General features: G+C 40.2%; 1 long non-coding RNA gene across 1 annotated transcript; it reads left to right on the plus strand.

The window, feature by feature from the left end:
* Window positions 1–678: 678 nt before the first annotated feature.
* On the plus strand, window positions 679–24862 carry LOC125100497 (uncharacterized). Its single transcript, XR_007127570.1, has 3 exons — window positions 679–999; window positions 22990–23071; window positions 23445–24862. It is a non-coding gene; the product is annotated as an uncharacterized LOC125100497 (long non-coding RNA).
* The last annotated feature ends 1146 nt before the right edge of the window (window positions 24863–26008 follow it).

The following is a 26008-nucleotide window of genomic DNA, read 5'->3' on the forward strand; positions in this document are numbered from 1 at the left end:
TGTGTTGTGCCTTTATGATTTTATAAGTGCTATACATTCAAGGATTTTTACCCCTGTTTTCGTATTTGTACACATCCAAGTAACATTGCAGTGAATATTTAATTTAAGGCAACACTAGATGGTCCATGGGCTTTTCTTTTAAAATCTTTTATTTATTTTGTTAAAAGTGGTCCTTTTAAGAAACAGTGCTCTAAACGTTCTGGGACATTTTCTCGAGGAATTGCCTCCGTTGAGCATTTCCTTGAATGTTTTCAATAGTCCAGGTCGTTCTCCTCTGATCACGGATGTGTTGAGGTCATTGTGGTAGACATTTTGTTGCCTGCTCAGCACCCATGAAGCCTCCCTACGGTGACCGCCCCTCTGTTCTCCTTTCTGGAACACAGTCTTGGTGGAACTGCCAATCACGGTGCCCCATCCCACCTCCACCCCCTTTCTCTAGCCTGGGGCTGGGCAGGAGATCCAAATGATGTCAGACGGACTCTCACTGAAATTTGAGGCTTGACGCAGAGTGACACGAGGACTGAAAATAGTTGACACTGATTCATCCCAAAGGTGGAGGCCCAATGCACCCTCCTGCCTGTCAGCTCCAGCTGCTCTATTCCTTGGTTTTGCCTGGGTTCTGTCCTTTCCAAAATTTGCTGATCAGTCATTGCTTTAACTCTATGGGCTAACCTTACCTTTCAACCAATTCTTTTATTTTTGTAAGTTTAGCCCGAGTTGGTTTCTGTAACCCACAACCATTGATGGAGCCCTAAGAGTAAAGTCTAGTAAGAAGGGTCAGTGAGGATGCCAGGAAGTTTTGTCTGGGGTCAAAAAAATAATGTTTAACATTTACTGGGGTTCTACACTTGGCTGTTCATTCTGTAAACACTCTTGAAAGAAGCTGTGGAGCCTCGAGACTTTAGCATCACCTGGAGTTGATTCTCTCGCTTATCAGCACGTAAGCTGTTTGTAACATTGACCATGTTCCTTAAACTCTCCAAGCCTGTTTTCTTCTAGGTAAGTTGGGGATAATAATGGCAATGACCACATGGTATTGTTGTGAAGATTAAATGAGATAAGATACATAAAGCTTATAGTAAAGACTTAATATATAAAGTGTTGTAATTATTATAATTTTGATATGTTTTATGAGACAGTCATTGAGCTACGTGCTGCAGATGCAAAAATAGTAAGAGAAAAGAAATTAAGTCCACTTGTATTTTTCTTGAAAAAAGAAAAAAAACATTGACTTTGTTTGAAGAAGTGCATTGATAATCTGCCTCAGGTGTAAAGCAAGGAATTGAGCACCTCCAAGGAAATGCTTAATTAAAAGTCGAGTGAGAACTGCAAGAGAAGGGAAATTAGCTAAAGAATGACAGATTGGGGATTTTAGAATGAAAAGTGATGTAATATGATGCAGCCTGCGTATAGATAGGGACAGTTGTTATCTGTGTTTTATTTCTGGAGTTCTATGTGGGATGGTGGAATGCAGGGACAACTTCCAGTTTATAATTTATATTATACTTAGAAAACAGACTCTTGAAACAGGATTTCGAGATTGAGTTACGTATCAAGTCAAGAAGCACAGAGATCATGGGCTTGGTAGGGATGAGGGGAGAACGGGACATGGATAATTCATGGTGCATAGTGGCAACATGACTACCCAAACAATCATGGAATGATAGCAAGAGGCCAAGTGCGGTGGAGGGCAAGGCATGGGGAGATCAAGTGGCTGTGGGACTTAACTGCTATAGTGATAGTCATGTTTGTAAGGATCGTGGAAACACTTGGCTTTTTCTGCGAACCCTAGTCCAAGGGAAATGGAAATCTTCAAAGATACACTTGAGAATGCACATAGGGAACCAGAAGGCCTCCATGACAACTTGGAGGAAATCCTTCCTTTTTTGTAACTGCAGGGTTGATACGACTAAGGGGTAAAGGGTAAAGAGGGTAAAAGTCTTCTAGGCTTCTTACCTTTAGGGTAGGGTCACTGGTGGGGCTGGGACATGAGACATGACTGGTTTGAAGTCGTTTGGGCAGACTTGGACAAGGCTAAGAACTTTGAATCTATAAGTTCCCCTTACCGTCCTTGATAGCAGAGGAAACCCCACCCCTCTCTGAGGGAACAAGCCTTCCTCTCCTAAAAGCCTTTTGTACCTGGCAATTATGTCCCCAGTTAGGATTACCACTCAGTGCCTCCAGGCCCCTAACAAGAGCTGAAACCAACAGAGCCCTGTTGGAGAGGCACAAAGGCTGGTCTGGGAAGGGAGAGTTTATACATAGCTCTAAGATGTCGCTGATCTGAGTTGGCAAGAGTCTGGGGAGCAAAGTGACAGCAGATTCTAAAGGTGTTAGACCTTGGGGCACCGGGGTGGCTCAGTTGGTTAAGTGACTGCCTTTGGCTCAGGTCGTGATCCTGGAGTCCCGGGATGGAGCCCCTCATTGGGATCCCTGCTCAGCGGGAGTCTGCTTCTCCCTCTGACCCTCCCTCCTCTCATCCTCTCTCTGTCTCTCTCTCAAAAGAAAACAAAACAAACAAAGGAATAACACAGAGGACATGGGGAGATGGAAAGAAGGGAGTTGGGGGAAATTGGAGGGGGAGACAAACCATGAGAGACTATGGACTCTGAAAATCAACCTGAGGGTTTTGGAGAGGGGTGGGAGGTTGGGGAGGCCTGGTGGTGGGTATTACGAAGGGCACGTATTGCATGGAGCACCAGGTGTGGTGCATAAACAATGAATTCTGGAACACTGAAAAGAAATTTAAAAAATAAATTAAAAAATATTAAAAAAACCCTTAAAGGTGTTAAACCAAAATGGACACTATATGAGGCTTTTTTGGTCTGAATTATTAGCACTGGAATGCTTTTCCAAGATTCTAGATTTCTGTGCTCAGTTGGCTGACTGAAACCTGGACTCCGCAGCCATGGCATGGTGGGGTGTATTTTCTGAACTGTTTGGAATATATATCCCACCCCATATGCTTAGTCCTAGGGCTAAGTCAGTTCTCTTGTTCCCTGTCACAGTGTAGTTTGGAGGAATAGCAGTCATTTTGCTATCCTATTGTGGATGGAATTATGCTAATAGGACTTGGTGGTGAGGAGGTAGCAAACCGCTTTGATGTCTTACCAAAAATGAGTATGCCTTGGGTGAAAAGGAAACCCTGAGAAAGTTTAGGGCTTTGGCACCTTGGTGAGTTTCTAGAGCCCAGGGACCTGAACATTGCTTCTAAAGTGAGAGACGTGTGTTGCACCTTGCCTGCCTTGCCAATAAGAATGAGGTACAATGCATGGTGAGCCTCTTTGGATTTTAAAGGCACAGACCCCATTTGGGCATGCTGCTTTGACTCCCTTATTGGGTAACTCATAGGATACCAGTTTCCAGTTTTGGATAGGGTCTAGAATAAGAAAAGGTTGTGCAGCAGGTCTGGGTTGAGGGCCCATCTCCCTGCTATCTGAGCCTTATGACCCAGCAGAACCAGCAGGAGGAGAGAATTTCCAATATAATAAAAATAAATAAGACTTTTATTTTCTCATTTTTGTAAAATAATACATGCTTATTATGGAAAATTTAGACATACAAGTAAGGAAAAAGAAGAAAATGAATCACCTATAATCCCACAACCCATATAACTGGATCCTATTTTGGTATATATCCTCCCTGTGTTTTATGTTTTTTTCCCCTTAATGTAAATACTTGTCTTTTTCTTCAGAAGAGCAGGTTTCATAGAACATAGAATTCTATAACTTCCATTTAAGTATGTTAAAAGCCTTTCCTTATTCTTTAGCAACATTATTTTAAATACCTGTTTCATGGTTCGTTGTATGGCTATCTCATGATTTACTTAATTTCTTAGCTGTAGATAGTTAGATCATTTTCAGTTTTTAGATATTATTACAGGTTTTGCTGACCAACATATTTTAATTTTTATTCTGTTAAACTAAAACCACAACCTATAAAAGAGAGAAAACTATTGTCTGAAAAATAATATATCTTTAAATTAAGAAATGTGAAAAAATATACATATATTTTAAATTGGGGAGGAGAAAGGTAAAGCGTGCATCTGTCCTTACAATAATGTAAAACTTTCTGAATATAATGTTTTTGTGATTCAGTTTCATATCCCAAGAGCTTTGAGCAACTGTCTGGGACCGAATTACACGTCCAACCCACAGACTGTAGCGATTTCTTCTTGTTTTTTTTTTTTTTTTTTTTTTTTTTTTTATATATATCAGAGTTGGTGAATATCAAATAGCAGTTCTACCTGACATTTTGATTTGGGTTAATTCTGCTGAAGAACGACTTGCCCAAGAGTGGTCTTCTGTATTAATCCTGATTTCTAATTTCTGTAATTTCTGACGTTTGAGATCTTGCCCCACGTGGGGCTGCTTGGTTCCTAGAGAGCGCCAGCAACTCGGTGAGTGAGCATCTTTTTCATATTCACATTAACCCACCCAAAGTCTGACTCCCCAGCCACTTAACTCACACACCAAACCCCATCTCCCCTGCCCTAAAGCAGGTCCTGGACAACTGGGGACCACCCCTAGAGCTTCGAGCCCTGTGAAATTTATTCAAACTCTTCAATCTTCAACGTGTTCAAACCTGTCATCCTGCCTTACCCATTCCTTCCCTGAGAATAAAGGCTCTGGATCATCCTCTCCTCACTCCTTCTGCCTCTTGGTGCTTTCCCACTAAGGAGGTGTGTGGTATGCTGGGCCCCTCTGTTGGGAGATGTAAGGAATCACCTCTTCTTTCAAAGGTAGTTGTTCCGGGACGCCTGACTGGCTCAGTTGGTTAAGCGGCTGCCTTGGGCTCAGGTCATGATCCCAGCGTCCTGGGATCGAGTCCCACATCGGGCTCCTTGCTCAGTAGGAAGCCTGCTTCTCCCTCTGCCTCTGCCTGCCACTCTGTCTGCCTGTGCTCACTCTCTCTGACCAAAAAAAAAAAAAAAAATTTCAAAGGTAGTTGTTCCCCTGTCTGTTACCACACCACACTCGATTAAAACAAATCCCAGGTTCATCTTAGAACACCTCCCTTCTCCTTAACCGAAAACATTCTAAAGCTGCCAGGGGTCCCAATTCTGTGTCCTTCCTTAGCCTTTCCTGATTTGTGGCCACATCCACAGGGGGTGGGGGGGACTGGTGTGCATCTAGTTTTTTTGGATTCCCTGAGCCCTGAAGTTCTGAGCACTGTATGGACAGTTTCCCGCCCTGCTCTCCAGTATGGGGATATAATACAGGGATACGATACAAAGAATGCCCTTTGGTTATTATAATTTGTTTTTTATTTTTCTGGTTTTATCATTATTATTATTATTATTATTATTATTATTATTATCTTAACTGGATCTTTGTGGTTTTCCTTGTTCAGAAGAAGAAAATAATCTATTATTCTGCTTCATAATCTTTGAATAGCTGCATGAAACAAGAGGACCCCTGGAATTTATATGACGAAAATACGTCTCTAGCAAATGTAAATTTTACCCACTGTGAATCTTTCCCCAAAGCCCGGTAATTGGACATATAAAAGATGTCAACCAAAGCCTCCATTTGATCTCCATAGCTCTGGCAGCTTAAAAATAACTCCCGCTGAGAAACAGGAAAGTGCCTGCTCACAATGAGACAAGGAAGCCCAGGGACCTTTAAGAAAATGTGTGATTCCCTAGGAACATATAAATCAAACAGAAATAGAACCTGAGGGCTTACGTACATTTAAAAAAGACATTTTTTTTTTTTTCCTGCAAAATAAGCTTGGTAGATTTTAAAAAAAAAGATTTACTTGAAAAAATGCTGAATTTAGAAAATTCTGTCAAACATTAAATGCTCACTGAGTAGCATGTCTACAGCTGGCAGGCTCAGAACAAAAGTGGCAAAAGTTCTTAATAACATAATGTATGATAAGATAAAAAGACATATCATACTGAGAAGTGATTGGGTTGAAATATCTTAATTCTTGGCTTGGCTTCACTTGGTAGCAATGGGTATTCCCTTCACTTTCCATACCTTCCTTCTTCTGTGAAATGAAAGGATTGGACTGGCTGCATTCTTCCAATTCTAAAATTCTGACATATTAATTATTTACTTGGAATTCTTTCTATGACTATTCCAAGCCCATCTTTAGATTTTTAAATTAGAAGACCCTCTGGTAGAGCCCTTTCCTCCTAATTTATTAGTAGTACAAAATTCTTCTGATATATGTCAAAATACAGATGCATATTTTACAGATGCATATTTTATAATGAAGTGAAAAAGGGGTACCTGGGTGGCTTCGTCAGTTAAGCGTCTGCCTCTTGATCTTGGCTCAGGTGTTGATCTTGGGATCATGAGTTTGTGCCCTGCATTGTGCTGCATGCTGGGTGTGGGACCTACTTAAAAAAAAAAAAAGAGTAATGGCTAAAATGGAAAATGCTTTGACAATGATTTCTCGATGCAAGGAGGGTAGACGGTGTTCAGCACGGCTGAGTTGGGGAGCCCACCACACTGGCAGATTCTGAATTGCTTTCCACTATAATAGTGACCCTTGACACTGGCAAGTTCAATCCTGGTTCTGGGTGAACCCAAACCCCTTGTTTTTCCTGTGAAAAATTTCTTAGGAATGTGGGCTTTCCAGTTAAATGACTGGATTCAGATTGCGGCCCTGTCCCATACTTCCCATTCTACTGCAGCCATATTGTTCCATTTGCTGAAGGTTCAGTTTCATCGTCTCTAAAATGGAGCTGATAGTAAAGGCTACTGCAGACAGTTACCGGAGGGTTTCCGTGAGCTCATGCCTGCAGGCGTCTGGTTCTCTCTGAGCAAGGGCTCAGGAATGCTTCCTCTTATGCTCTTTTGCTGTCTTGGATCTCATTCCGTGCCCTTATGATCTTGTAGAATTAGGAATAGTAAAGAAAAAATGAGATATGATTTATAAATAATGGAAAGGAACTTGGAGGGTAAGTAGAGCATCTAGTATAAGAGAAAGATGAACTATTTCATGAAGGTAGGAAATAGATCCTAATAGAGTTTACAAAGGCAGAGAAATTGACTTACAAAATGACAGACCAAGAAAAAAAAATCAGCATCAGATTGGGAAGGAACAGGACATTTTGACTCTCCTAAAGCTTTCACACCACAGACATTTTGATAAGCAGATGGCAAAGGATGTGATTGTTATTTGGGTGATAACAGCAGAAAACCACCAGTGGTTTCATACCTTCTTCTTAACCCTGGAGGATAAAATGAAATAGATTCAAGGCTGTTAGGTTTTTCTTTCCCTGCTTGGAGTTTGTCTTTTTTTCCCCTGTCTTTTAAGAGTTCAGCTCTTCTTTGTAAAAGCACCCAGCTCATGTTACAAGTCTTTTTTTTTTTTTTTAAAGATTTTATTTATTTGTTTGTCAGAGAGAGAGAGCTCACAAGGAGGGGGAGCAGCAGGCAGAGAGAGACGCAGGTTCCCACTGAGCAAGGAGCCCTATATGGGCAGGATCCCAGGAGCCAGGGATCATGACCTGAGTAGAAGGCAGACACAAGGTTTCAAGTCTTGATGGGAGGAGACACCGCCTCCCATGTTGTAAGCTAAAGGGAGCATTTTCTCTTTTCTAAGCTGCACACCCAGCCACTGGCAGCTCTCAAATTGTGCTCTGCAAAGTGGACATATCGCTCAGACTTTGGCTCCTCTGGGAGGGAGAGAGTGACGTGTGGACTGGGCTCTTCTCCCCAGACCCTCCCCTTTTGAGTTCTGTGATTATCTCTACCTCAATTCTTCACACCTCCACCTGCCTCCCAGTGAAATCCCTTTTTTGCTGAAGGGAACCTGTTGAGTTTGGTTTCCCCAGAAGCAGACTCTGGGGAAAGAGTTTGAAAGCAAGGAGTTTATTTGGGAGGTGGCAGACGCATTGCTTAGGAGAGTGGGGACGTGAGACAGGCAGAGAGACAGCTGATAAGAGGTGTCTAATCACAGCAGCCTGGTGGGCTCCAGGAATGACCCCCCAGCAGAACTCTGTGAACCTGATCTCGGAGCGGAACACGGATCTTGGAGTTACCTTCGTCATGCCAGGCAGGCACTGGGGGAGTTAGACACTGGTTTCCGGGAGTCCGAGCCTCGGGGCTGCTCTGGGGCTGCTCTGGGGCTGCTCATCGTCCTATCCTTCTGGCTGCCTTTAGCACAGGTAGGGCACCTGCTCCTGTTTGGGGAAAGTCTCCCGTCAGACCTGCAAAACACAGAGGAGAAGCAGGTGGGTTGCTGAGAACATCTGCTGCTGAGCCAGCCCGTTCCAGTTGCCTGAGCATCAGAACTGGGCCTGCCACGTGCCAGCAACAGGGCTGTGGCCCGGCCGCCACTCCCAGGTCAGTCATGCCAACATCACCTGCCTCCCGCCATGTCTGTGTCTCCCTGAGTCTTAGCCAGCCAGGTGCCCCTCCCTCCAGAGTCCTGGGCCTTGGCCAAACCAGGCCCGACGGGTTGTGCTAGCCACCAGGGAGTGGGGAAAGGAAAGTCTTTCTCGGACCTGATTTCCCCAGTGGAAGCAGAGCACTGAATCCCACCTCTGCTTGTTGTGTACACTTGCCTTACTGCTGTGTTTCGGGGCGGTCCATTTTCAGCCCTGCTTACCATCATCAGCTGGTCATCAGGGACTTTTCTCCATACTGTTTCGGGTTTGTACTGAGCTGAAAGAGGGGAACTTGATGAACCTATCTAGAATGCATTCCTCTGCATTATGCTGATGGTGGTGACATTTCTGTCACCTCAACTTTGTTTAACATTGGTCACCATAGTTTAATATTGGAGAAACTCCAATTGCTTGTGGTGGTACGCCGAATCCAGAAGCTTGGATGAGGTTACCTGTATCACCCGGGTTCAACCAGAGAGACAGAACCAGTGGGAGATACACATTAAGAGATTGATTCCACAGAACTGGCTCACATGTTTGTGGGGCTGGCAAGGCAAGTCCAAAATTTATAAGGCAGATTTTCAGGAATGGCAGGTTGGACTTCTTGAGTAAGAGCCCCCCACCCCCCCTTTTTTTAAAAAAAGATTTTGTCAGAGAGAGAGAGAGTGTGTTAGTGAGCCCAAGTAGGGGGAGCAGCAGGCAGACGGAGAAGCAGTTTCCCTGCTGAGCAAGGAGCCGGATGTGGGACTTGATCCTGACCTGAGAGGAAGGCAGACACTTAACTGACTGAGCCACCCTGGCTGTCCCTTGAGTAAGAATCTTATCTGCTATCCACAGGTAGATTTTCTTCCTCATGAAAGTCTCAGTTTTACTCTTTATAGCCTTTCAACTGATTTAATCAGGCCCACCCAAGTTATCTATAATCTCCTTCACTTAAAGTCAGTTGATTATGGACTTTAATTATATGTACAAAGTACCTTCACAGAAACACCTAGATTCGTGTTTGATTAAATAACTGCAGGACTATAGCTCAATCAAACTGGCTGCATAAAACTGACCATCAGAGTACCTGTAACATTAAATTTAATCCCATTTAAAAATCAAATCTTAAAAAAAGCACCAGATTTATAGATATGAGAACAGATCCGGTGGTTGGTGGAAGTGGGAGATAAAAGAGTGGGGGAAATGGTTGAGGGGAGTCACAAACTTCCAGTTATAACAAATAAGTTATAGTCATGTAATGTACAGCACAGTGATTCTAGTTAATATAACTTTATTGCATGTTTGAAAGTTGCTAAGAGAGTAAATCTCAGAAGTTCTCATCATAAGAAAAAAAATGCTATAAGATACTTATGATGACAGATGTTAACTGGACTTATGGTGGTGATAATTTCCCAGCATATGCAAATATCAAATCATTATGTTGTACATCTGAAACGAATATGTTGTACATCAATTATACCTCAATAAAAAAACAAATTTTAATGTTTTTCATTTCTTTAAAAAAAAAAGACTTCATTTTCCCCCCAAGTTTTTATATAAATTCCAGGTAGTTGATATACAGTGTAATACTAATTTCAGGTGTAGAATTTAGTCATTCAACACCTCCATACCTCTTCGACATTGGCCATATCTACTTCTTACTAGATGTGTCTCTTATAAGGGCAACAAAAGCAAAAATAATCTATTGGAACTTCATCAAATAAAAAGCTTCTGTTCAGCAGAGGAAACAATCAACAAAACTAAAATGCAACCTATGGAATAGGAGAAGATATTTGCAAATGATACATCTGATAAAGAATTAGTATCCAAAATATACAAAGAACTTATAAAACCCAACTGCCCCAAAACAAATAATCTATTTAAAAATGGGCAGAAGATACAAATAAACATTTTTCCAAAGAAGACATCGAGATGGCGAACAGACACTTGAAAAGATGCTCAACATCACTCATCATCAGGGAAATGCAAATCAAAAGTACAGTGAGATATCACCTCACATCAGACAGAACTGCTAGGACGAACAACACAGGAAACAACAGGTGTTGGCGAGGATGTGGAGAAATGGAAATCCTCTTACACTGTTGGTGGAAAACAGTATGGAGGTTCCTCAAAAAGTTAAAAATAGAGCTACCCTATGACCCAGCAATTGTACTACTAGGTATTTATGCAAAGGATACATACACAGACACAAAAAAAGGCTTCATCTTTTAAGGGCAGCTTCAGGTTCATAGCAAAATGCAGAGGCAGGTATAGAGATTTCCATAGACTGCTACCCTCACACATGTATACTCTCCCCCTCAGTATCAATATCCCCCTCCAAATGGGACACGTGTTACAATGGGTGAACCTATCCGGACACAATCACTGTCATGTCCATGGGACATAACATTGGGATTCATTCTATGGGTTTGGACAATTGTAGAATGATGTGTGTCTATCATTATGGTATCAGACAGATTGTTTTTGCTGCCCTAAACATCCTCCATGTTTTGCATAGTCATCTCTGTCCCCTCCCCAAGCTCTGACAACCAGTGATCTTTTTACTATCTCCATAGTTTTATCTTTCCAGATTGTCATATAGTTGGAATCATATAGTATGCAGCCTTTTCAGATTGATTTCTTTCACTAAGTGATATGCATTTAAGCTTTTCCCATGTCTTTTCATGGCTTGAGAGCTCATTTATTTTTAGGCTGAGTAGTATTCCATTGTCTGATGTACCGCAGTTGATTTATCCATTCGCCTACTGAAGGACAACTTGGTTGCTTCCAAGTTTTGGTAATTATGAATAAAGCTGCTATAGACATCCATGCACAGGTTTTGTGTGGGTATAATTTTTCAATTCCTTTGGGTAAATACAAAGGAGTGTGATTGCTGGATCATATGATAAGTATATGTTTAGCTTTGTAAGAAACAGCCAAACTGCCTTCCAACATGACTGCACCATTTTTCCATTCCCATCAGCAATAAATGAGAGTTCCTGTCACTACACAGCCTCACCAGCATTTGGTGTTGGTAATGTTTCAGATTTTGGCCATTCTGAGGGGGTGTGTTGTGGTTGAATCATTTTTTGACTGGAAAGTTTTTAGATTTTTCCATTACCTTTGAGTTATTTGGGAACTCCTGAATTAAGAGTTCACCAATACACAACAAATAAACCTGAGTGTTACTTGGTACCAGGCAGGACACTTAGGATTTTACCTGTATTGTCTCATTAAAGATTTTATTTATTTACTGAGAGAGAGAGAGAGAGAGAGCAAGAGAGAGAGCACGAGAGCAGGGACAGGGGTGGGGAGGGGAAGAGGCAGAGGGAGAAGCAGACTCCTCAGTGAGCGGGTAGTCTGATGCAATATGGGCCCTTGATCCCAGGACCCCGGGGATCATGACCTGAACCGAAGGCAGGCATTTAACCAACAGAGCCACCCAGGTGCCCCTGTGTAGTTTCATTAAATACCACGACATCAGTACTATTGTTACCCTCTTTCCTTTTGGGGAAAGTGAGATTTAGGGAAATTGCCTAAATTCATTCAGCTGGAGTTCAGTCTAAGTCTGTTTGGGTTAGAAGTTTATGGCTTTTTATTTTAGAATAGTTTTATGTTACAGAAAAATTGCAAAGATAGCACAGAGTGTTCCTGTATTCCCAGTGCTACGGAATGAATGTTTGTGTCCCAGAATTCATATGTTGAAGCTTAAACCCCAGTGTGATGATATTGGGAGGTGTGACATTTGGAAGGTGATTAGGTCATGAGGGTGGAGCCCCAATCATGGGATTAGTACCATTGTAAAAGAGACTCTGGACAGCTCCCTCACCCCTTCCACAATGTGAAAACAGCAAGAAGATGGCTTTCTATGAACTAGGAAGTGGTCCCTTACTAGACACTGAATCTTCCAGCACCTTAATCTTGGACTTCCAAGCCTCCAGAACTATGAGGAAATAAATGTTTTTGTTTAAGCCATCCAGTCTACAATATTTTTGTTATAGCTACCCAAATGGACTAACATATGCAGTTTTCCCTTTTATTAACATCTGTAACTGCGGTACATTTGCTGAAACTATGAACTTAACATTGGTACATTACTAGTAACTAAGCTCTAGACTTTATTCAGATTTCACCAATTTTTCCACTAATGTCCTTTTCCTATCTCAGGACCCAATCCAGAATATACAGAATTGCATTTAGGAAAGCTTGCCTTTTAACTATTTCACTTGGATTGCTCTATAGAGAAATTTAGAAATCTACAAAAAGGTATAAAGTTCCATAATTGTTCTCTGAGTCTGGGTGACACAGCCTAATAGTGGGATAATGGAGCTGTTTTCCTTAGAATATGCTAATCACTTGAATTTTCAGATATACTTCGGTTTTAATGCCTGACCTAAAAATTCAGAGACTTCCCCTTAAAGCTTTTTGTAATAGCTTTCAGTAACATTCTTAGTTTCTTAGTTTTCCAGAGAAACCTGCTCCCAAGTAACTATGTTAGTGCTACTCAGAACTCCGCCATCCTCCTGTCCGATGACTTCCTTCCACAAGCTTTTACTGTTCTCTTCATCTCTGTTCCTATTGCTATCACCTGAGTCCATCCAGAAAAGATTATTTCACATCTGGATTTTTATAAGTACACTTAAAGGCTCTTCTAACCTCTAGACTGCCTTCAGTTCCAAACTCATCTTTAATGTCAAGACCAGACTGACATTTTAAAATCATTAGCTTCATCATATGGACCCCTGCCTAAAAATCTTAAGGCTCTGCTCGATGATTTCAGGAGAAGTATTCAAGCTCTAAACATTATTAAAATCTTTCCCTATTCTTTTTCCATTTCATTTTCCTATGACCCCTTCACCTCAATGAGTCCATTCCTATGAGACCAGCCAGGCTAACTGACTCGGAGCTCATGCTTATGAGACTCCCCTTATTTAGGATGTCCATTGTCCTCTCCTTTCTGTGCCCAGATATTTTCCATTTTTTAAAGAATGTTTCAGGGTTTATCTGATGGTTCTCCAGGGTGTGTAAAGAGTAATTCTCTTCTCTTAGTATTTCGGAACCTCCAGTGTTTATCAGTGTGTCCTGGTGAGCAGGAGAAGCTGATTTGTAGTTCTAATTACTTCCCCTCTTGTTTCCTTTAATTTTGTTATTCCTGCCAGCCACCTGTACACAGTCTCTGTCTAGGTAAGATTCTCTTGCCTTGTGCTCCCTGGGTACAACTGAAACAAGGATAGGGCTTCAAAAGACTTTCTGTGAAACAGGCAAAAAACAAAAGGAAAATAAATACCAAGTTTCAAAAAGCCACAAATAGCCCAATGTACATAGTACAAATTACTCGGTCTACCTTGATGTACTAGTTAGGATTAAGTTCAAATGTATTGGCTTAAAACTCAAAGGATGGCTTGAAAATATAGTTTGTTCATTCTTGTAAAAAAGAGGCCTACCAGTCTATCACTGGGGAGTCAGGTACTGATTTTCCTTTTCCACCATCCTTGGCACAAGGGCTCCATCCCCAAAATCATTTCATAGCCTTAATATGACTGCTGGAGCTTTAGCCATCATGCACATACTCCAGAAAGGGAGAAGAGAAATGGCCAACAGAGTTGGAGTATGACCTCCTTTAAAGAATCTTCCTGGAACTCTTACCCAACAATTAATTTCTACTTACATTTGACTAGCCATGTTTCTTATTTTTTAGTATGTTGTTATCTTTTTCAAGGTTTTTTAGAAAAGATTTAATTAATTAATTAATTAACTTAGAGAGCCACAGGGGGAGGGGCATAGGGAGAGGGAGAGACATCTCAAGCAGATTCTGTGCTGAATGAGGAGCCTGCGGTGGGGCTGAATCTCATGACCCTGAGATCATGACCTGAGCTTGACCATACAAGAGTCATACACTTAATTTACTGAGCCACCAGCTGTCCCTATCTTTTTCAAGTTTTTATTAAATTCCAGTTTGTTAACATACAGTGTAATATTAGTTTCAAGTATAGAATTTAGTGATTCATCACTTATGTACAACACCCAGTGCTCATCACAACAAGGGCCCTCCTTAATACCCAACACCCATTTAGCCCATCTCTCTGCCCACCTTGCCCCCAGGAATTCTCAGTTATTCTCTGTAAGAGTCTATTTTCTGGTTTGCCTCTCTTTCCCCCCCACCCATGTTCATCTGTTTTGTTTCTTAAATTCCACATCTGAGTGAAATCATATGACTTATTTCATTTTGTATAATACTCTTTAGCTCCATCCATGTTGGAAATGGCAAGATTTCATTCTTTTTAATGCCCAAGTAACATTCCTGTGTGTGTGTGTGTGTGTGTGTGTGTGTGTGTGTGTGTCCCACATCTTCTTACATCTTCTTACCAATTCATCTTTGGTTGATAGACACTTGGGCTGTTTCCACAGTTTGGCTATTGTAGATAATGCTGTTACAAACATTCAAGTGCATGTATCCCTTTGAATTAGTATTTTTTTATTCTTTGGGTAAATACCTAGTTGTGCAATTGCTGGACCATAGACTAGTACTATTTTTAACTTTTTGAGGAAAATCCACACTGTTTTCCAGAGTGTGAATAGCCATATTAGCTTCTCACGTTGCCATACTTAATTTCAAGGGAAGCTGATCAATATAATTTTTCATTAGAGAAGATTGTTGCCTTGAATAAAACGGGGTTCTATTAATGAGGACAAAGGGAAGAGTGGATATTGGGTGGACAACTAGCCTTCTCTGCTGAGGACAAAGGGAAGAGTGGATATTGGGTGGACAACTAGCCTTCTCTGCTGCAGATTGCTTCTATGGCTGAGAATCCCTGTTCAGTATATATCCTCCAGCTCCAAAGCTCAAAGTCTCATTGTCTGTTTTGTTTGTACCTTGAACTTTTCTCTAGTCTCCATGTGGGGGTGTTGTCTTAGAACCCATTAACTCGGTGTCCCCTCAATCTCCTGGGTTCTATCTTAAGCCATTAAGTTTTGAGGTAGTCTCTTATGCAAAAACAGAACTGAGCCATCTTGGATACTACTCAGAGATGTTGTACCCTGGGTTAGGGTTGTGGATTGGTCATACCTACTAACCACAAAGCTATAATTTTAAGAAAATATGCTTTAGTAAGCACTTGTTCTGGTCATTCAATATCCCTTTCTCTCTCTTTTGGTAACAATACTGGGATTTTAGTTAGGGCCATCATTTATATTATTTAATTCTCATATGTGATTCCTTTGGCCACAGTGTACAGGAAGAGGTAGGTGACCCACTCACAATTAAAGTCAGGTTTAGCACTTGTTCAAGTTCTAGTCTGTCTTCTAGAAGGGTCTGAGGACCCTGAGGTAGGTGACCCATTCACAATTAAAGTCAGGTTTAGGACTTGTTCAAGTTCTAGTCTGTCTTCTAGAAGGGTGAGGACCCTGAGGTAGGTGACCCATTCACAATTAAAGTCAGGTTTAGGACTTGTTCAAGTTCTAGTCTGTCTTCTAGAAGGGTCTGAGGAAACTGGTTCAGCCCTCTTCCTTGGCAATGAGACACACTCAACAGGCATTAGGAACATACTAGAGACTTAGTCTAAAGAAGTTCTGAAAGGAAACCCTCATGTGGAGCCCGTGGGGATGGAAACGGACACCACCATTCTGCAGAGTAATCTGATCGTAGTGAGTAAAATAAAAACACATACACTTTGACCCAACAACATAAACCCCAGGGAAACTCTCATATAGGGGGCATGGATGGCGATCTTTATCTGAGCAGTTTCTGGCAGCAGAGAGTTAACTGGTTGAAAGCTAGGAGGAGGAACAGGTAAGCTATGGTAGAATATTATGCAGCACTCAATAATAACAATGTAGTTCAGCAACATGGCAGGCTAGAAGGTCCTGACTCTCATCAACCCCACAAAAACGAATGGAAAAAACCAGTAAGTGAACAACTACAAAGTGATGAAAATGGCTCTGGGAAAGTTCTGGACTACAATGGAGGAGTGGCAGAAACTCTGCAGAGCTCAAAAACTCAGCATGGCCACAAAGAAAAGAGTAGGGAACATTTGACCTGTGTCACCCTCTCCCCCTGTCCAAAGTAGCTCGACACCAAGAGGGATCCCTTTAAAAAAAGAGGGATTTTACCCCATGGGTTGAGGGGGAGGAAAGGAGAACAGGAGAACCCTAGTAAGCCTTTGCAGCCTTGGCTCCTGAGGATGCCCACAGTTCTCCTCAATACTGAAACTCTGATGGAGCTGCCCAGAGTCCCCACTGCTGTGTTCCCTCCACAGGGCTGGAGCTGTCACTGCACTACGTAATAAAGTCTATAATGTGACAAGCCCACAGCCAGTATCATACTCAGTGGTGTGAAGTTAAAAGACTTAGCTCTAACATGGAACAGGAAATGGATGTCCACTCTCACCACTTCTAGTTAACATAATATTGGAAGTCCCAGCCACAGCAATTAGGCAAAGAAAACAAATGAAAGACCTCCAAGTTGGAAAGGAAGAGGTAATAGTATCTCTGCAGATGACATGATCCTATGCCAAGAAAACCTAACAATTCCACTAAAACCAGTGAGAACTCAGTTAAGAAATGAAGAAATGAACTCAGCTAAGTTGCAGTTTACACAATCAACATATAAAAATCACTTAAGTGTTTCTATACACAACAATAAACTGTATGAAAGAGAAAAAAAAGAAAGAATCCCATTTATGGTGGCATAAAAAACCAGTAAAATACTTAGGAATAAATTTCACCTAGCAAGTAAAAGGCCTGTGCTCTGAAAACTATAAGACATCGATGAAAGAAATTGAAGACACAATAAATGGAAGAGATACCCCATGTACTTGGATTAGAAGAATTAATATTGTTAAATTGTCCACACTACTAAGAGCAATCTACAGATTCAGTGCTATCTCTATTAAAATTCAAATGGCATGGTTCGTTTCCCCCTCCAGTTTCCCCTGAACCATGAGAGACTGTGGACTCTGAGAAACAAACTGAGGGTTTTGGAAGGTGGGGTGGGAGGTTAGGTGAACCTGGTGGTGGGTATTAATGGAGGGCACGTATTGCATGGAGCACTGGGTGTGGCGCATAAACAATGAATTCCGGAACACTGAAAAGAAATGAAAAAAATAAATAAAAATTAAAAAAAAAAAAAACAAATTACCCTAAAATTTATTGGGTAATAAACCAATAAACATTATTAAGTAATGTTTATTTGTTTTAATTATTTTATTGTTTATAATAAAACAATAAACATTAATGTATCTTGCAGCTTAATGAAGTGGTCCTGGCTCCAGGTCTCTCACAAGGTTGTAGTTAAAATGCAGGTCAAGGCTGCAGGGATCTGATGGCTTGATAGGCAGGAATCATCATGTCCGGTCCACATTGTAGCGGTGAGGAGTTAAGCTCTGCATATTGAAGGGAGGAGTGTCAAATAGTCTGCAGGCATGTCTTAAAAATATACCTGGTTATAGATAAATGTAAATTACTTTTAAGTACTTATACTTTATTTTGAGGTACAATTTATATGAAGTAAAATTCATAAATCTGAAGCATACAGCTGAGTGGCTTTTTACTTGAGTATCTACCTCTGTAACCACCACTTAGATCAAAATATATAACAATTTCATCTCCATCATGTGAATTCCTTTGAATTTTTTTATGTACAGAATCACCGTCTATGAGTAAGACACCTTTGATTCTTAAAAAAATTCCAATGCATTTTTCACAGAAATAACAAAAAACCATCTTAAAATTTTTATGGGGCCCCAAAAGACACCTAAGCCAAAACAATACTGAGAAAGAAGAACAAAATTAAAGTATTATAGTTCCTGATTTCAAACTATATTATAAAACTATAATAATCAAAACAGTAGGTTCTGGCATAAAAATAAGCACACAAACCAGTGGGTCAGAATTGAGAGCCCAGAAGACCCATGCATCTACAGTAAACTAATCTTTGACAAGTGCAACGAGAACTCACAATATGGAAAGGATATTCTCTTTAATATAATGTTGGGAAAACTGGATGTTCACGTGTGAAGGAATAAAACTGAACCCCTATCTTACACCATTCACACAAATTAACTTGAAATGAATTAAAGACTTCTATGTCAGACCTGAAATCACAAAAATTATAGAAGAAAACAGGGAAAAAGCTCTTTGACATTGGTGTTGGTAATAAAACAAAACAAAACAAACAAGTGGGACACATCAAACTAAAGACCTTCTGTACAGCCAAAGAAACCATCATTAAGGGCACCTGGGTGGCTCAGTCAGTTAAGTGTCAGCCTTCAGCTCAGGTCATGATCCCAGGGTCCTGGGATCAAGTTGTGCATTGGGCTCTTTGCTTACCAGGGAGTCTACTTCTCCCTCTGGCCCTCTCCCCTTTTGTGCTCTCTCTCAAATAAATAAATATATATATTTTAAACAAAACCATCAATCAATAGAAAAGGTGACCTATGGAAGGGGAAAAATACTTGTAAACCATGTATCTGATAAGGGGTTAATATCCAAAGGATGGCTCTTATCAAAAGGACAAGAGATGAAAGATGAAAATCTGGAGAAAAGGGAAACTTTATACCCTGTTGGTGGGAATGTAAATTTGTGTAGCCATGATGAGAAACAGTATGGCAGTTCCTCAAAAAAATTAAATACAGGGGCGCCTGGGTGGTTCAGTGGGTTAGGCCTCTGCCTTCGGCTCGGGTCGTGGTCTCGGGGTCCTGGGATCGAGCCCTGCATCGGGCTCTCTGCTCAGCAGGGAGCCTGCTTCCCTCTCTCTCTATGCCTGCCTCTCTGCCTGCTTGTGATCTTTGTCTGTCAAATAAATAAATAAAATCTTTAAAAAAACACACACAAAATTAAAAAAAAAAAATTAAATACAGAACTACCATATGATCCAGCAATCCCACTCCTGGTAATATATCCAGAGGAAATGAAATTAGTATCTTGAAGAGATAATCTGCACTCCCAGATTTACTCCAGCATTATTCACAATAGCAAAGGTAGGAAAATAGCCTAAATGTCCTTCAACAGACGAATGGATTAAAAAATGTGAGATATATTTGCATATACATATTTGCATACATATACATGTATGTAAATAATATAATGTTACAATGGATATACAATGGAATATTTTTTCAGCCATAAAAAGAAGGACATCATGCAATTTCCAACAACATGGATGAACCTAGAAGACATTATGGCCAAGTGAAATAAGCCAGATAGACAAAGACGAAGACTGTATGGTACCACTTGTGTATAGAATAAAGATGAAAGCCGATACCATAGGAACAGAGAATGAAATAGTGATTGCTAGGCACTGGGGGCAAGGGGAAATAGGGAGATGTAGGTCAAAAGGTATAAACTTTCAGTTATGAGAAGAATTAGTTCTGAGGATCAAATGTACAGCATGGTGACTGTAGTTAGTAATACCGGACTGTATACTTGAAAGTTAAGAGATTTTGAGTACTCTCACCAAACACACAAAACGAGTTAACTACCTGAGGTGATATATGTATTAATTATCTTGATCTTGATAACTAGTCCACCATGTATATGTACCTCACATCATTACATTGTCCACTTTGAATATGTATAATGAATGCTCAAGAATTACTCCTCAATAAAGTTGGAAAAAAAGAGACGGCCTATTCTAAAAATTAAACAAAAGTAATGATATAAATTTTTCACCTAATAGTTAAGGTCTATCGGTGTTATTCTCTATGAAAATAAGAAATAGCATAATACAATTTCCATATTGGAATGACACAGGCATGCCCAAGAATCACTCTTTTTCAAGAATCTAAGACCTGTCTGTGGCAGATATTGAACACATAAAGAGGATCCCGTGGAGTAAAGGGAATGTGAAGAGACCCATGAAGGAGAGAAACTAAAACAAGAATCTCACAGATCGATACGTGCCAGATTGAGTGTGCCAAGAACTGATGTTATGGTTAATTTAAAAATATGTACCCGAGGTGAAAAAAAACCTCACAATGATCTACCACAGCATGAATAATTTGCAATTTGGGATCATCTGTACACTCTCATGCACTTGAATATGAGACATTGTCCAAGTAGAAAGTCATTTCCATGTCATATCTCAAGATTTCCAAGAGTCTGCAATGCAACGGATTCAGGTTAAAATAATCTTTACTGTTTTCCCCAGTCAGTTAGTAAAGAGAGAAAGAGAAGAAGGGCTGGAACGAGAATATTTTTGTAGGGTGGATGAAGAGAAAGAAGAACATTTAATGTCAAAGGCGTTACCAACAATTGAAAAAAGTAACAATGTCAGCTTGAAGAAACAATTTTCTCCACTAGTTTCAGGGCGAAATTTGATGTCACAACATGATCACTGAAAATATGAGAGGGGAAATGTCAAGAATTTTCCTGATGTTTTCCTCATGGCATTCTATTCTATTTTAGTCTCATGTATCAGCTATCCAAGATTTAATACCTAGTGGAATGTACTTGTTGGAAAGAAATAAAAAATTATACCTCACAACATTGTACATGGTGTAACAAAAATTTTCCTCATCACCTTAAATTCCTGTTCATAGCATTACAAGATAATGTAATGATTTTTTTTTTTTTAGGATACTACATTTTCCCCATTAGCAAGGAAATGATCAAGAATTGAGTATGAGTGAATAGATACTGGTGTATCAATGTGTGAAACCTCTTAAAATTGGTATTTAGGTTTTTGGGCCTCTTACATTGTTTGCACTTCAGAAATCCAACATGGTCATATCTGAATGTGCTGAAAATTATGAACTTATAAGTTTATATATATGAATTTGTATCTATGACTGAATTTCTCTTTGAATTATCTTTTTTCCTTTCATTGCTTTATTATTTCTCTTCTAAATTCTGTTTTATGAGAAATTTGTATTCTTTGGATTTATCTTTGGTGAGAAACTTTTTTTTTAAAGGTTGTATTTATTTGAGAGAGAGAGAGAAAGAGAGAGCATGAGAAGGGAGAAGGTCAGAGGGAGAAGCAGACCCCTCAGGCTGGGAGCCTGATGCAGGATTTGATCCTGGGACTCCGGGATCATGACCTGAGCCAAAGGCAGTTACTCAACCAACTGAGCCACCCAGACACCCTATCGTTAGTGAGAAACTTTTTTTTTTTTTTTAAAGATTTTTATCTATTTATTTGACAGAGATCACAAGCAGGCAGAGAGGCAGGCAGACAGAGAGAGGAGGAAGCAGGCTCCCTGCTGAGCAGAGAGGCCGATGCGGGACTCGATCCCAGGACCCTGAGATCATGACCCGAGCTGAAGGCAGAGGCTTTAACCCACTGAGCCATCCAGGTGCCCCCGTTGGTGAGAAACTTTTAAATGTCTGCTGTATCCTTCTTGAAGGAGGGAATGTCGAATTAAAGAAAAAAACCTCTGAGCCCTCATGAAATTTATATTCTAGTAGGTTAATGCTTGTTAATTTAGAGTACAAACCATTCAATATTGTGATGTAATAACACTGGAAAAATTATTTTTATAAGATGTTTTTATAACATTTTATAAATTTGATGTAATTTTGTCTTGATAATGTTTCTCTAAAACATAGCACAGTTGAGTATTATAACATGATTTTTCTATCACATAGAAGTAAGTGTAACTTGGGTCAGATCATAGACAAAATAATGAATGTCTGATATAGTAGGTTTAATGAAGCCGTAGAACACCATAGTGCTTGGCACACTGTAAGTATCTTAAAAGGTTTCCTGAATTGGACAAGAGCATTAAGACCTGGGTCTAAGATTTTTATTACCTGGGTATTTAGTACATTAGGATGCATTTTATTTTTTTCTCATTACTTGTGATAATGTCCACGATCTATAAAGTAAACACATTCCTTTCAACACAATCCTCTTTGTGTTTCCATGCTATCTGCCTCTTGCTTCCCCGTCCCCAAAGTCCTGCCCCTCTGTGCAGCTGCTCTATTTTACCCCCTTTTAAAGAAATTACTCTCTGATGTATCCCTTTAGTTCTCTGAGGCTGGAGGGAACCTGACTTTCTGGAGGAGCCTTTTAGATGGGAAGGGCAGCTGTGGGTGGCGAACATCAGCTCCTGCTCTCTTTGCTCCACTGTGCAGGGGGCAGAATATTGAACAAGATCTTGTCTCAAGCTTACCAGGAAATAGCTGTGGTTGGGAATATTTGCAGCCAGTATCACAGTGATTGCCAAAAGGGTTTCCCCTGGGAAGCCACTGTCACCAAACAAACATTATTAAGTAAGGTCTGGTGATCAGGCGATAGATAATTCCAAGCAAATTACACAAAAGCCACACCATTTTGGGTTTTGAATTAATTCTTTCATTCCATAAACAGTTATTGAACACTGCTTGGTGTAGTACTCTTTACCGGCCTTGAAGGGAATTTAATAACAAGAGTTGCCATTTATCTTCCTGTGGTAGACAAAGCACCTTGCATCTATTTTTTTCTGATCCTTACTTCTACAACACCAGGAAAATATTATTATCTCCTGTGTAGAAGTGAGAAAATCCAAGCCAGTGAGGACACTGAAGGTCAAACAGGTGAGGTGATAACCTGCACATGTGCTGGGAGGGTTTTGTGCGGGCCCTCTTCCCCCTGGGAAGCCTGGCCCCCAGCCCAGTACTCGAGTTAAACCAAGAGCAGCAGCTCTACATTTTTCAGAAGTCTTTCTCATGTCATTTTGTTTCAGGACATATTCAAAGAAGTGACAAGAGATTGTGGCGAATGGGAACCAAGAGGGGACATATAGAAACAAATCTGACCTTAAGGAAGTAAGTCCGTTAGTGCTGTTTTCAAAAGAATCCCTCAAGGCCATGTTTAGCTGCAGTTTCTGGTGAAATTGAATCATAAATTTAAGTACAAAAAAAATGTAATTGCTATTATTTATAGTGCTGGGAAAAAAAAATAACAGATTTGTAAAATAGAAGAAAAGGGGTCAATGAATAGCGTCCCCGCTTAGGGAAGGCGAAAACCCAGAGGCAAAGTTATAATTTAATTTTTTGGCATTCACCGATTTCTCTCCCAGGTCTTGAATGGTTCCCTCTAAAACATCATCTATATGTTAAAACAAAAACCTCAATACTCATTAAATTACAGAAATGTTCTGAATTGTGTGTAATATTCTTTCATCTTTTCTGCCTCTAGGGGGAAGTGTGTTTTCAACAATTCTGTCCCAAGAAGGTATTTTCTTTGTGGGCTGCAGGCTTCACAGGGATCCTTTACTGTCCTTTACTGTGACCTCAGGGCTGGCTTCATGATGGAGAAGATATTTTCTGTGAAAATCTGGAAGTGTTCTTACTTGAGAGGTTGCCACTGGGTTTATGAGGGAGAAGGTCATACAGATTGTAAAAATTGGTGGAGAAAACTTCCTTAAGATAGCATTTCTAACACATTTCAAAGAATGGCATGTTGGGGTTCTCCCGATCATGCTGTCTTTCCTGGTGGTAGAAGAATTAACTTATATAGACACCAGACATTTCGAAGAGCGGCAAAGAAACAGCTGAATATAGAAAACTGGCCACCTTCTTTTAGTAACTTCATGTTAAAAAGATATAGTTTGTGATATGGATGAAAACGTTTCTAAATCCTATAAAAAAGTCTCCTAGCTTTTGTAATAATCCTGCTTAGAGCTCACATTACTTTTCATTTGGTTAATTTTATTTTATTTTGCAGCATTTTTCTGTAACTTTCTTTTGTTTTCATTCAGCAATTGTTGCCAGAAACAATGTACTAAGTGAAAAGGTTAGGGATTTTTTTTTCTTTTTTTTTTCCATTTCACTGTTCTACAGAATTGAAAGGAACAATGTTTAAAAACTGACTCTAAGGGATGAGTTATTTCTATTTGTTTTCTTGTTTCCTTCTTTCTTGGCTTGATCTATCTTCATGTTTACAATGCTGCAAAAATTCTATTATACTCTTTTAATAATTATATTAGTGTGCTGCCTATCCTCAAAACTTAGCTGCATATAAAACAAAATTTTAATGCAAAGAATGTTATTACTTAATGAAAATTAGCTTTGTCTCCAAACCTCTTTTACATGGTATAATAGGTGGTACATGCTTATTTCTAATTCAATCCCATTTAAAATAATACTCTCAGGGACAAAGATGTATTTAAGTACCTCATTTTTATTCTTTGGCCTTAATTCACATCCAGTGAGTGAGGGTGTCAGGGGGGTGACTTCTAAAATCTTTTCCAGTCCTATGATCAGAGAACTTCATGGTATTCAAGAAATTTACACAGACTCTCCCCTGCTTGGAAAAAATCTAATTTGGTGGAAAGTAAACAGACGTATAACATTAACATTCATATACTGTTACTTCCTATAAATGTGCATATTTTCAATGAAAACTTTTCTTTAAAAAGTCTAATTTCTATAAAACATATAAGTCCTGGGAAGTAAGATATAGCATGTTGACTATAGTTAAGAGTGCATTGCATATTTGAAAGTTGTGAAGAGATCTTAGAAATTCTCATCACAAGAAAAAGGAATTTGTAACTATGCATAGTGATGGAAATTATAACTAGACTTATTGTGGTGGCCGTTTCCCAATATATACAAATATGAAATCATTATGTAGTACATCTGAGACTAATAAAATGTTACATATCAATTATACCTCAATTTAAAAAATTCTAATTTCTGCTCACTGGAAAAATTTAAGGGGTGCTTTGAGCACCAGCAAGGACAGTAATGCTTCTCTGGTTCTGCTGTGTAGTTTGGGGGCTCTTCCTTCCCACAGCTTGGTTAGTCTGTGCCATTGAGTGACAAGCTGCAAGTTGAGAGCTCTGATGGAAAGGCCACGGAGAGGCTATGATACCCAACCTAAACGCACTGCCCTGGGCGTGACCTCCGGTGTGACTGGGGCAGAAGCGTTCATGCAGGGTGCCACTGAAACCCCAGACTCTCCTAATAAGCCCACACCACACAGCATGCAGAATCCTATCACCATTGGCTGGTGTTCCCAGACACAGGGCACAGAAAGCAGTAACAGGAAACCTTGGTTCCTTCCCGTCTCCTGGCAACCAGTTTCGAAACCCATTAGACCCTTGGAATTCGTGATTTAGTCCTGTTCTCTCTCTCTCTCCCTCCCTCCCGCCCTCCCTCCTTTCCTTCCTTCCCTTTTTTCTTCCTTCTTTCCTTCCCTTCCTTTTTCCCTCCCTCCCTCTTTCTTCCCAGGAGTGTTTAATTGCTGTGAAGTGCTAAATCTCGATTTCCAGTATGTGCAAATTACCCTCTTTGTGGAATTAAAATTTTATGCAGATGCCTCTTTTGCTACTGTTTAGCAGCTCTAATTGAATAAATAAGATTTCTTGTAGGAGTAGAAAGGTCCTGCTTGAAGACTGAGGGATCATAGTGCATAATCTGAAATCTTAATGACCCAGACGGTGACCTGTTGTCCATAATTACATTTCCGGTGCCAGACAGAGCATTAAGGAGGTGCTGTCACTGGCCTCCAGTGCTGCTGCTTGAAGTGGCCACGTCTCCTGTAATCCCAATTTGCCTTGTCACTGTTACACAGAAGAGCGATTGCTCTCTTGGGGCTTCCGTGTTGAAAGGAAAAGAAAGGAAAAGCAAGGAAAAGAAGAGAAAAAAAGAAAAGAAAGAACAACCAACAAAAGCAAAGCAACCAAACGCAGCCTCTGGGGCCGTGACATCGGTGATAACAGTTGGCTGCAAGTTTCTGCCGAAAGAGGGCGTTGGTCT

This window comes from Lutra lutra, chromosome 5 (genome assembly GCF_902655055.1).
Source record: "Lutra lutra chromosome 5, mLutLut1.2, whole genome shotgun sequence".
In the NCBI taxonomy this organism is placed as follows: domain Eukaryota; kingdom Metazoa; phylum Chordata; class Mammalia; order Carnivora; family Mustelidae; genus Lutra; species Lutra lutra.